The sequence below is a fragment of the Lepisma saccharinum genome, chromosome 9 (genome assembly GCF_977018435.1).
Source record: "Lepisma saccharinum chromosome 9, izLepSacc3.1, whole genome shotgun sequence".
NCBI classification, from domain to species: Eukaryota; Metazoa; Arthropoda; class Insecta; order Zygentoma; family Lepismatidae; genus Lepisma; species Lepisma saccharinum.
In genome coordinates, this window is record NC_139237.1 from 2017383 (window position 1) to 2031589 (window position 14207).

A 14207-nucleotide genomic window follows, 5' to 3' on the forward strand; every position below is an offset into this window, starting at 1 on the left:
TCTTATGTAAATGTTTCTACTTTTAACTACAGGTAAACTACAGAATGAATATACACTGTTTGCCTCTTTACCTAGTCACGTAATAATAATATATTAATTTATATATTGATATTAGTATTACTTTAATTCAATTAAAATATTATTATTATTATTATTTGTAGACATTTCGTTCATACCCCCCCCCCCCGAAACATTTCTGGATATGCCACTGATTGTGCAGAATTTTCTTTGTTCCACTTCGAAACGGTTTATTACGAGGTGTAAGAGCTATCACGAACACAACACAGCGAGCGAAAATAAAACTACACAAACAAACGCACCCAGATGAAATATCACAGCATTCGATGACCAGATATTTGTTGACCAAAAAGAGTATAGTCTATAGGTTGAAGGTGTGCATGCACAAAACAAAAAGAAAACTAAAATAAGGGTGGCTATTTGTTATTGCTTCTATTATAGCCCCTATAAAATAGGCCTACACTCTACAGTTTTAAATTTTATGGGTCCAATGTAATTAGCTAATTTCAAATACTTTCTCACCAATGACAACATCGTTCATACTTCTGGGATGATTTTGCTTTCTTGAGTATGTTTAAGTCGTCCTTTATTGCCAGTCCAAACTCTTCACAGGTCATGTCCACATTGAATTTCACTTCCATTACTTGTTCGAGTGTTGACACCAGGAGTGTACTTTTTTCCTCTCGCAGTCGCCAATAAGTTTTAATAACACTGAAGAGTCTTTCACAACCAACATCTGTACCAGGCAGAGTAAACAAGAATTTTATAAGAGGCACAATCACTTTTAAATTTGACCCAGCCTGTACTAAATCTTTGAACACTGACCTCCACCTCCACATCATTGATTCTTTTCTTTCCCCCCAATCTTCAAGATGTTTTTCAACGGCTTTTGAAATTACACAGTAAGTTTAAAAAATGTCATTATTAGGGCTGAGCCGATACCGATGCCGATGTATCGGTATCGGAAAGTATCGGTTGGGATTCAGCTACCGATACCAGCCGATACTTTCCGGCATTTTGGTCTTTCACGGGGTCAGCAAAAATCCCGTGCGACTTCTTGACAGTCTTACTTATCCTGAAAATTATGCAAAATTAAAACTTCCTTTTTATTTTACACTATCGGTGGGAATTGATAAGAGAATCGGTTCAAAATGGTATCGGCTCAGCCCTAATCATTATCATTAAATTCCAATGAATTTGAAATATGTTTTGCTTGTTGATGGAATATGAAAATGACTCTTGAAATTGTTCATAGGAAAGTCTTGAGTCAAGGAGTAAATACTTCAGTTTGTTGACATCTTGACGTTTTCCGTTCTGTGGATTTTAAGGCATTTTTACGCGTAAAATAATGAATGAAATTAAATAGCAAGGAAAAGAGTATATTTGGGGATTTTTGCAAATTGAAAAGAGTATAGAGTATATGAACCTCTAAAAGAGTATAATACTCTTAAAAAGAGTATGTTTGGTCTGGTCTGGTCAATGAACCTGTTGTGATCACTGACTGGGCAAGCTGAAGAAATGTTTAATTCGTGCTCTGTTTTAAACTAATTAGTGTCACATCCAGCGAAAATATAAACAGTTCATATTACTAGATTACTATTGTTAATAAATGTTATAATAAAAATAATGTATTGCCGGTCCCCGTGGCGGAGTGGTTAGCACATCGCGCTACGACGCCAGGGGTCCCGGGTTGGAATCCTGGCCTGGGCATGGTTGTATGTGAGTGTTCATTCATCAATTTCATCATATCACCACTCATCACCATCTTCGCAAATTAGCCAAAAGTGGAACAAAAGGCGAAGCAAATCAATCAATCAATCAAAAAACAATGTATTGTTTTTATTACTATAAATACTAAAATCTAAACAAACTTGAAACACCTCGCGACAAAATTCTGCGTAAGCCAATTATAGTTACAAAAATTGTAATTTCTATTTAGGAACTGTAGGTACAAAATAGGAACAGTTTTCGGTTTTCCTTTCATTGCTCTTTATGGAAGATTAAAAAGAGAAAGAGAAAAAGAGAGAGAGAGAGAGAGAGAGAGAGAGAAAGTGCCTATTCCCCTTCCTGCCTCTCCCACATAATGATATAGCCAATATTCAAGACATGAAAGCGCGGCTGTGATTACTATCTTCCATTTCATAAATGTTTTAAGAATCTTTTGTCATCAAATTACGGTTTTACTATCCATGAAAAATTCGTTACGTGTTAAAAGAACGATAATTCATGTTTGTTTTCTTCGCTCGCCTCGCGCCAGATGGTCAACTGCTTCACAACAAACACATTTCGTCCTTCCTCACTTGCAAGCGATTGTGTTTGTTTCCCCTCAGGTACCCCACCCCACCCCAACTGCTCTCCCGTCAGCCGCGAACAGTAAACAACGAATGACTACCTTCAACGATCTCATATGAAGATCTGTTTCCATGTGTAGGTAATCTTTTATACTTTTTTAAAATCATTTCGCTGTTTCTTTAACATAACTTGTGTAGGTTCGTTAGGGACTATTTACTGCGTCGGAGCTCTACGAGGCAGTAGAAGCTGAGACCCAAGAGAGCTGTGAAGACTGCCAATCTCGTGACGTACTCTGTTACGTCAGAGATACGTACAGAGTAAGCCACGCAAAAACCAACCCATATGACCCTCCTTTTTTCTTCTTCTTCCTCAGATTCGACTTTCGTCAAATGTATGAAGGAGCCTTAAGGCCATTTTGCATCCTTCAAGGTATGAGGGGAAATATCCCCTTATCTAAAATTCTGACTTAAAAATGTTAAAACAAGGGGTGTAAAAATAATTTGGAAAAAATAAAAGTGCAAGGTTGTAAAGAGACCTGCACAAGACAAACACAACACATTAAAAATTAATAATATACGAAGAGCTTCCTCACAGACAGTGAAACAGACCAGATCTTCTCAAAAATCTAAAAACATTTGATAAAACACTGTTGTCATTGGCTAACAGGGATGACAAACGGCTGGAAAGATTAATAGCCTGTCTGAGGAAAGCAAAATCGCCACATTCAATAAGAATATCCCGAATTCTAAGAACGACATTACAAACACGACGCATCGGAGGATCCAGTCCTTGCAGCAAGTGACCATCCGTTAGGCGGCTGTATCCAATACGCAGTCGGGTAAAAATAACTTCTTCTCGACGAGAGGGCGGGACGAGGACCATCATGCATCTTCGGTGGACTTAATAGCGTGAAGCTTGTTCCCCGATACCGCATACCACTCTTCCTGCCAAGCGTCAAGAATGCAACAACGAAACAAATTCTGCAGGTCGCTAGCTGGCGGAGGGTGGGCGAGAACGTCGCCGTCTGCATCAACAGCCTTGAAGGCAGCATCGGTTGCTTCGTTCTCCTGTATGTCCACGTGACTAAGGACCCAGCAGAAGCGGACATTTGATATGCACTCGTGTATACCCCGTCCCATCTAACTGTGGAGCAAGGCCGCGCATAGCGTCAGAGAAGCGAGGGAAATCTATTGGCCAAAGCAAAGCAGCAGACACTGATGGGAAGGCTGGTAACTTCAGTCGCTTCCCCCCACTCCTCGCAATTCCGTTCTTCTCACGTTTTCATTGGTGGAGCCGTCTCGCGTCACTACTTGCGTAGAGACTTGTTTTCGTTTGACTGCTCCACAGTTAGCTGGGACGGAGTATATATGTATATGTATAATTTACTCAGCTATCGAGTCGGTAGCACGTCTCACTGCCAACAGGAACCCTGTTTGACTCCAGGTTTTAGTGATTTCATTAATGCCCTTCCACATATCGGTTCTCGGGTTTACCCAACCTGAAGAGCCTTCCCGATGGCGCAGTGGTAGCGTCGTCGCCTTGTAAACAAAGGGTCCTGGGTTCGATACCCGGTGGAGGCACATAGTGGTTCGGATCCCACTTTAAACTGTCGGCCCAGTCCCGATTAGCTTTACTGTGCATAAAGTGGACTTAAAACACCAAAACAATCAATTACCCAACCTGAAGTAACCGGGTAATTGTAGGCAACTTCAAGGGTAAAGGCGACTAGAGCATGGTGCTGATCACATCACCTTCACAAATGGCAGAGGTTCTGAATCTATGGTGTCCTCTACAGTGTCTCCCTCCCTTCCATGCGTGGGATAGAAGGGAGGGTATGCACGTGTGCGTGACCTTCCTCCTTTGGTTTCTACGAAATATAATTAGTGAATTAACAGTGCCAAGGAACTGGAAAAGGTTTCGCTGGAACAAAATCCCCGAAGAGAGAATTCCGATTTATTTGAGTCACTGAGAAATGACGTACGTATCCTATACCTAATGATGCTGGAGAATATTTACGATTCTTCGTTTTCAAACTCAAAACAGAGAAATTTTCCTGGGGGTTTGAAAAATTAGTGAACCTGGTTTTGATCTACTTATTTTATAACAGAGGCACGTTTCTCAAAAACTGGGGTGATTTGCAATGCCTTGGAAAAGGTATACTTAGAGCCAAAATGACCATATTTTTGTCCTTTTATAAAAATTGTGTGGGGTGTTAGGGCGTAGTTGTGGATAAATCACTGGGGCCGAGACAATACAACTTTATGTTCCATAATCCGAAAGTTGCAGAAAAGCGATGCTACATACAGAACTCAAAGTGTGTCAACTGACACACAAAAGTGCATAATTGTTTTGACTCCAACGGCACATTAAAAATGCATCAAACCGAAAGATCCACCTAAATGCATCAAAATAAATGTGTCAAATGATTCACTGAAATGCATAAAACTGGATGATGCACCTAAATGCGTCAAAATAAATGTGTCAAATGACACATTTAAGTGGATATTTTGTTTGAAACACCAAAACGTGTCGTTGGAGTCGAAAAATTTAATGCACTTTTAGTGTGTAGAGTGACACGTTTAAATGCGTTAGGGTGACACGTTTAAATGCGTCAATTTTTTTCCTTTTCTTGCTCATAGGAGTTTCATACCTGCAAGGGAAAAGTTCCAATACATGTCTCCACTGTGAAAGTATTTCACTTTTTCGTACACTTTCTTGAAGCACTTCACATTTAATGTGCTTTAGAAGTGTTGGAATTGCTGAAAAAGTTATGGAAAAGAGTATTGTCAATATTAAATATTCTACAAGTGTGTAAAGTGCATTCTGGAAATTACTTTTTATCATTTATGGTACATTCCATTCATACATTTAGAACATGCTGAGAATACTTCTTAGTACACAATGAGAGAATTCATGATTAGGTAATGGAAATTTCTAGGTGGAGGGATGCTTAGGTCTAGTGTAAATTTCTCTACTGCAGAGGAATGTGGAGTGGGTGTTAGTATCCTCCTACTTAAGACTACTGACTTGAAGCTGCACTTAAATAAATAAAGGGCTTCTCTTGTTCATATACACACACACTTTTCCCTTTCAAAGTGGTATCTTGTGAGTTTATAGTTATATGTGCAAATATTAAATTGAATACATAAAAATAACACTTTCAGGACATTCTGAAAATAACTTGTGCACAAAATGAGAGATGATAATCATTTTTAAGGTGAGAAAAAGAAGTAAATTGATTTTCCTTCCCATTTAATCTACATGTTTATGTCTTACCGTGTACATGCAGATTAACAATCACAGAAAAATCGAAAAATTTCAATTATGAACAAAAATTAAGTGATGCAGGAGTAAAAAGCATTGTCGAGAAACTTAGGTGCAATTCATACTATCAAATTATATAGAAGATCCTGAGACAGAACATTTATTGTTTGACACAGATACACTGGTGTTTAATGCACATCCTTTTTTTAAATCCTTAAACTTCTCACATAAGATAGATGACTTGAGGCAAAAGTCTGTATTTGTGGCCTAATAGTATGTACTCGTCAACTGCCAACAAGTGCGTAGATAAATGTTTGTAAAGTGGCACATTGCACTTTCTACCATCCAGCTACCAGGACAACTTTCCTCCCACTAATAGTGCCAGCCAGATAAGGTGCTTCATTTTCAAAATCTTCTGTTAGCAAATGCAGATACTTCCTGAAAATAAATTAATGAAGTACTCATAATTAATAAATAAACCCCAGCAGTAACCAAAGTAGAAGAATGAACCAATGCAGAAACTGGGGTTGGTGCAGATATAGCTGCCGGCAATCATGCAGAAAATGGAATTTGTGCACTCTTTGTTATTCCAGCAATAATAATAAATCTAGTAATTAATATTATATCAAAATCAGAAACTAATCATAATCATTAATATTTCCAACAACCCTAGGAGATCCGGAAAATTTTACCCCAGCAAATCCACTAGTAACTCCCGTACACATTCAACCAGAGTGATACTTTCTATTTGCATATGCCATTCTATGATCAATTCCAAATAAACTTGGGGGAGTGGTAGCACTAGTATTATCTATTATAATTTTATTTATTAATGTTTCTTGAATTTTATTACAAAACATCACATTTCAATTCACACTGGGAAAACATTACCACATGTAGGTGGTGTAAATATAATAGCAATAACAATTTTGTACTGTAAAGGAGACATATTCTGTTATATGATTATGCTTATAGGCCAAAACGATGTGACATAATACTTTACACAACACACATAGGTTAAACAAAAACTTTCTCATGGATAACATGTTCAAATCAATTTCCAAATCCAGCCAGTTACGAACAAAATTAGCAATTGAAAAGCACAAACAGAAAACAAATAGAATATTCAATTTTGTTCATAAACGTTTATCTTCTTAAATATATAAAAATTTGATTTAAAAAATACAAGACACTATTTTTTCTGTTGTATCATATAATATGAATGTGAAACAGTGGGCACTTTATCACAGAGGAATATGACATGGAGCTTTGAAAATAAAATAAATAGGGACTTATGTGGGACGAAAACAGATTAAAACAAGCAGAACTGGAAAGATTACATAGTTTTGAATGGTGTAATTTGTATACGAATTACAATCAGGAACCCTTTATGACTCTTCTCTCTCTTCCCTCCACATAAGAAGGATAAGAAAGTAAAGCGAGAGAGAGAGAGAGAGAGAGAGAGACCCACTTAAACCTTTAAAGATAGTGAAATAATGAAATAAATAATTCCTCTCTCAAATAGACACATTTCTCCTTCCTCTCTCGCAATCTATCTCTCTCTCTCTCTCTCTCTCTCTCTCCTTCTTGGAGAGAATGAGAAAGGAAAGAAATGCAGTGAGAGGCTGGTAGAGAGAGAGAAAGGGAAGATGAGAGATAGAGATGACACACACACACATTTCTTTATCTTTCTGAAAGAGACTCTCTCAACCTGGGTATATGTATCTTGAAGAGAAGAAGAATGACAGAAATGCAGTGAGAGACAGAAGGTGAGAGAGAGATATAGGAGAAGAGGGAAGGAAAGAAATGAGAGAGGGGAGGAGTCTCCCTCTCTCTCTCTCTCTCTCTGACAAAGTGTGAGAGGGGGAATTGAAATAACAGGTGGAAAAATAGAAAGTGGAAAAAAATAAGAAAGAATGAAGGAAAAAGAAATGAAGGGAGAACAGATACCTTTCCTCCTGTACCACTTTTCATGACTAAATATCATTGTAATAATTAAATTTCCAAGTCTTTGATGGGTAGCTTGATGTGCTAAAAACTTGTATGTTAATAGAAAAAAGATATATTAAAAGCCATTCATCGCGTATCTCAAGCAATTAATAAAATGAAAGAGAAAATACATGACTGAATCTTGTGTTGGCCATTATGTATATGTAGTTACTTAAAATTATTTATTATTTGCATTTAAAAGAAAAAAATATTTTCAGGGTGTATCCTGAATTTTCCATATGAGGGTGTAAGTTTGTATTTAGGGGTGGTAGGGTATACGTATTTATAGCCAAAATGACCTTATGACTTCGAAATGCATATTCCACATCTCATTAAGATAATAGACATCGTGCTGGAGACACATTTGAAATGAAGCATAAAAGGGAGTAATAAAATATATACAATAGAAGAAGCAAGATATAGTTATTGCACATTAAGCAGTCAAAAAGCAAAATTAAACAGGAAATTGACATGATATCCTTATTTATAACGCCTATAAGTACAGAAATAATTTTCCACAAAAGAACTCCACCACTGAAACAAATTTAACATCAACTCTTTGGATTTTGTATACAAATAAGGAACACATATAGTATAATTTACATGCACACATACAGAGAGCGAGATTACATATATGTTATCATTTATCAGGATTGTCAAAGGGGGGGTAGATATATGTATTTTTATTAATAAGCCCTCAATTTGCCATCTTTTCTGCCTTTGGTGTTATTTTGTTAGGAATACCGGGCCAAAGAGGTGGTTATGATCCCCACCAACCCCTCTTGCGCATGCCACTGGATGTTATGTCAACCAGTTTAATTAATAAGCCTATAATCTATCTAATGTTGAAGCGAAGGAAAAAATATTCTGAAGACATTTTCAAATGTATTCAACATTGAAATATACTATGTATACTTGTTAACTTGCAAGTCTTAATTTAAAAAATGAGCAACACTTGCACCATGGTAAATTTTCTGTGGAAAGTGAGATTTTCTTAGCACTGATTGGTTCGGAAATGTAATTTTTCATGTGTCGGATAACAATATGTCACACACACCTACCTTTTGCTTGCTTTGTTGGTGGGTATCAACAACAACCACAGAATAGTCCCTCTTCAGTCCGTTAATATGCTTGACGTTCCTCTGCACAAGAAAGTAAAGTAAAGTAAAGTGTTCCCCTGTGCATAGCACCACGCCATGAAGGCGTATAGGGGGTGTGGGGGTAACGCCCTACACTTTCTTGATCCGGTCGTGAGTGGGGTGATCAGCATCACGCCCCTGACCGCCTTTACCCCCCAGGTACCCATGTTATTCGACGCTGGGTGGGCGCCGGGGCCGCTTCCATCGTTAGAAAAGTTCCCGGATTTGAACCGGCCGGGGATCGAACCCGGGACCTTTAGCATGGTAGTCAGACGCGTTACCGACTGAGCCACCGCGGCCACAATAGCTTCTGAATATTTCTCTCTTGTCTTCATGACAGGAACAAGTGCCTTAAATTAAAAAAGATAAACTTTGCATGAGACATTTACTTGGGATAAGCAGAAAAACAAAATACTAGTTGAGTATCATTTTAATGGCACAGTTAAAATTAATGAACAACAAACAAGTAGCATTCAAAAATAAAATTTCAATCCTAATTACTAAGATGAGTGAAATATCACATTTTAAAATTCTTCTGTTGTATGAAATAATGTAGTATGGAATATTAATTCGACATTATACATTGTCTAGTTCATAAAACTACACTTATTAAAGCATTAGACAATGGATAATATCCAGTTAAAATTGAATGCTAATGTAGAACCCAGTGGCGTCCCAAGGACAAAGTTGCTTTATGGGGATCATAAACCCCCCTTTTGCTCCAGTACTCTTAAAAAATAACGTCAGAGGCACGAAAAGATGGCAAAGTGAGGTCTAACTATTAAAGAAAGTATACGTAAGCCCCTTCACACTTTTGAAAATCCTGGGCACACCACTGGTAGAACCAGGGCCTCCCCGATGGCGGAGTGGTAGCGTCGTCGCCTTGTAATCAAGGGGTCCCGGGTTCGATACCCGGTGGAGGCACATGGTGGTTCGGATTCTACTTTAAACTGTAGGTCCAGTCCCGATTAGCCTTACTGTGCATAAAGTGGACTTAAAACAATAAATCAACCAACCAACCAACCACTGGTAGAACCATTACCTCTAACATTCAGGGATATTAAAATATTATTTCTGAACTTTCGTAAATAAGGTTAAGATATTCTAGATTTTTATTGTATGTACGCTTACTCCATTTTCATAGAAGATAGAACAAAATTCAGTTTGTGTAAATTCGATGTTGTTTGTGATTGGTGCAGGCGACCATGGGAACCAGCAGATTGCTTTTTTTTTCTATACCTTTCTCTCGCTCGTTTCCCTATTTATGCCCCCCGCTCTCTCGCTTCCCTATTTCTCTCTCTCCCATGTCTCTTATCTTTCATTTCTCCTCACCCTCTCCTCTCTGCCCCGGTTTTGTATCCCCCCACTTCTTTGGTGTATGTCTGAGTATCGCTTATTTATTTCACTTTATCTTTCACTTGTGATTCTCTTCTTATGACGACATGCGAGCATGATGTCAATATGTCTACATGCCATCACACTCATAAGAAATAAGTGCCTTAAGGGAGATAAAAGAAGCGGCAGAGAATGTGAGAAAGGGAGATAATTGAAAAGGCAAACAGAGTGAAGGAAAGAGAAGAGAATGACAAGTGAGAGACAGATAAAGAAATAGAGGAGCGAGGAGCGCGCGCACACACACACACACACGGGGGGGGGGGGAGGAGGGGAAGGCAATTGTTTTTTTTGTTGTTTTTTAATCCACTTTATGTACAGTCACGGACAGTTTTGGGTTGTAATGAATGCATTGGCTTTCAATGGAATCATTACAACCCAGCAGTGTCCGTGACTGTACATATAGCGTGATCGGAACTGTGCCTACAGTTTACGGTAGGATCCTAACCACTATGCAAATAGAGAAGCGAGAGAGAGAGGTAAATAAGATAAATAGAGAAGCGAAGAGAAATAGAGGAACAAGAGAAAGAGAAAGGAATAGAGAAACGAACGAAATAGAGAGAATGAAAGAGAGATAGAGAGAAAGAAGTGAAAAAGAGCAAAGAGAAATAGAAAAAACAGAGAAAGAAATAGAGGAGCGAGGGAGGAAGAGATATATATATAAGTAACGCAGGCAGAAAGAGAGACAGAAGGAAGAGGAATAGTGAAATAATATTAGTGGAGAGAAAGAATAAAGAAGAAACAGACGAAAATATGAGGATAAATGTAGAAGAAGATCCGAAACTAGAAATATACAAGAAAAGAAATACACAAAAGAAAAGTGGGAGAGGAATGAGAAGGCAATTTTTCCTTATTACAATAGCGGGTGTCAAGTGAAATCCCGTATATCCTTCACGACACTGGGGTTGTCCTCAATTGCAAAAATAAATTATGAAATAGGCAGATAACAAAAGCAAAGAAACATTGAATTTACGCCTAAGACTTATAGTTTTTGCAACTTTAGATGACAGTGACAACGAAGTTTAGTGTGAAACTATTGTGCTATGTTAAATATTGGGTCCTGAAGCTGTTCTCCCATTTTAGTTCAATCGTTTGAGCTGAACACGTGCTTTCTTTTACTCAAGCGTTTCGAAGGCAGTGAAATCAGAACTTCAATGGAAAAAGAAAACCATAAAATAAAATTGTACAATCTGCATAGATACTTACTTTTGTTACTCCGAAAATCTGTAGTTCTTCTCTCCTTGTGAAATCTGCATACAACTACACAAAACACTCGAAAACAAAGCGTATGTATCACAATCTCACAAGACGCCATGTCAACTAAGAAAACAGAATGCTTGCTTCTGGTGGTCGGTCACGTGGTGAAAGTTGTCCTCAGTGCATAGCGTCAGCCAGCGCCCCTCAAGAATTTCCGTTACAGTGATGAGTCAGTCACCTAGGGGTTGTTTACAAAGAATTTTCCAAATCGGGCGGGTGGAAGGGGGAGGGGTTTGGAGTAATAGTAAATAAGTTGGGGGTGTTACTGACATGTTAGGGAGGTCATGGTGCAAGTGTATGCACCAAAAATCTTCTATGTCTTTATTTGATTTTTGTTATTAGCGTCGCTTTTCTTACACTTTTCGCTAATCCCGACAATGGAGATGAGTGATGATATGATAAAATTGAAGAGACACGCACAAAAAAGAATCCCCAGTCCGAGGTTCGAATTCGAGATCCCTGACGTCTTAACGCGTTGTAATAATCTCTCTGCCTCGGAGCAGATTAAAGTGTCTTCCATATCTGTATGTCGTGAAAAAGTACAAAGAGCCAAAAAACTGTATGGAAAGAAGCAAAGCTAATCTAGTTTCTACCTAAATAACGTACACAAGTCTCAACTTGTTAACAAATCCAAAGTATTTTCAATTTCAATCTTATGATTTGTAAAATAATAACAACCATCACCTTTATTCTGTCACCTTTCTATTTATGAACATGTCAGAATATTTTGAGTATTTTTTATAAAGAATTCAAGAACAAATCAATTTGAAGAGTACCGGAACGTGTCCTTCCAGATCAATAATAAAAGTGAAATTTTAAGATTCTATGACTGGAGAGCAAGATGTGACCCCTCCCCTTTCCCCCGAGGAAAAAATACTGCTCACACCCTTACAATGCTGTGATGAGTTCAATTTATTTACAGTGCCGAAACAATGCATCAAAAATGCATTATTAGTGACTTGTACATGCACGAGTGGCACCAATTTTTAAATTTAAGTTAGGAAATATAATTTAGTTACTTCAAATATATTTACTTTTGTTCTTGATACTTTATATCTTTTACTTCGATCAATTTGGGAGTTGATGAATTCAAAATGCATTTCATATTTTCGTAAGATCAAAATATATTTTCTGTATAAGGTAAGTAAAATCACCGAAGAATTGCTTAGTATGAATTATGCATACAAATGAATAACTTGAAAAATATGCATTTAGATGCATAAAATCCCATCGGACGGGCAATTGACACACTAAGGCGCATCAAAAGACACACTCCACAGTCGATATTCCATTTGATGCAGTAAAGTGCATCAAACCCGGAGACAATTTCCAATAATCCAAGATTACACGTTTAGATGTGTCATTTGATGCACTAAAAATGCATCAAATTCGCTTTGATGCACTTCGAGTTCTCTGTGTACATACCAAAATGTAAATACAAACGAGAGAGAAAATTTACTACCCTGCATAAGTTAAAATTAATTGATCCATGTCCAGGAAAGAAGCATTAACAAGACGCTAGGAAATACACAATAAGCACGCACACACCCTTACTTTCTTAGTCACGTTGGAAGCAGATTCCTTTCATTTGTGAAGTTTTATTCCAGTATTAGTATTGCTTTCACTTGTTACTATGTAATATGTTCCATTCATTTACAATTCGTTTTCGTACCATGCCTTTTTTTATTTATGCCGCTGCCACCCTGAAAGGAAGACGAGCTGGCTGCACACGGCGACAACAGGCAGGTCAGTTTCGCATTCCTCAGCTTCACAGTCTTCTGAGCTCCCAAATGTAGAAATCGTAGGCAAACCGGATTTCCGAGGAAATCTGAATTTCGGTGGCAATCAAGATTTCGCAGGAGAAACGGATCACGGAGGCAAAAGTTAGGACGAAGACAAAATGGATTCGTGGGGAAAACAGATATTTCGGAGAGAAAGCTGATTTGCAAGGGAAGGTGGATTTCGGAGGGAAAACGATTTTCACATTTATCAAGATCTATTTCCAATCTATTTACCATTGTATGTAATCGTTTACTTGTAATTTAAATACATCATTCTTGCAAGTAGAATCTCTAATCATTTCCATCTTAGAACAATTCAAGTCCAGAGTTCTGTCTCAAAAATGTGACGTCCTGAAGTCGTTACGATATTGCATGGATTTTTGGACACTATATACGTATGGTTCGTGTAGATATAGATTTTCACGAACAATTCTTAATATACATAAAGCAGGAATTCTCTAACGTAGCTAATAATACAAGAAATGTATTATTTGCAAACTTTCTACGTGTTCTTACTTTACGTTCTTTTGAAAAATAGTTTTGTAACAAAACAAATGTAAAATTTAGTTGTAAACTATGAGATACGTGTTTATTGATGTGTGGAAATAAATGTAATTTAGAAAAAGGAGTTAGGCGAAAAGCCATACGTTCGAGGTCAATTTTTCCAATTATTGGTGGACAATTTGAATAGCTTTCGCATTAGTCCTATTATATGCACACACATGGCATTCAGATGATTGTGAACATGTTTTAAGGTGATATGTCAGGGAAACTTTAATATAAGCGAAAGCATAAGATGCACCACCAGTTAAATAATTTATTTTCATCTAAAGAGCAGTGTTCGGAAAGTAAGTTGCTTTTAAAAAGGTAACTAGTTACAGTTACAGTTTCTTGCTTAAAAAAGTACTCCGTAACAGTTACCTGTAATTCAAAAGTAACTGTAAGTTACTTTTACAGTTACTCTATGTTGAAAATTTCCTTGCAACCAAATTACACAAATCGATCATTAATTGTAATAAAATATTTTGTGAAGACTTACATGGGTTTTACTTATGTTACTGGTACATAATATAAG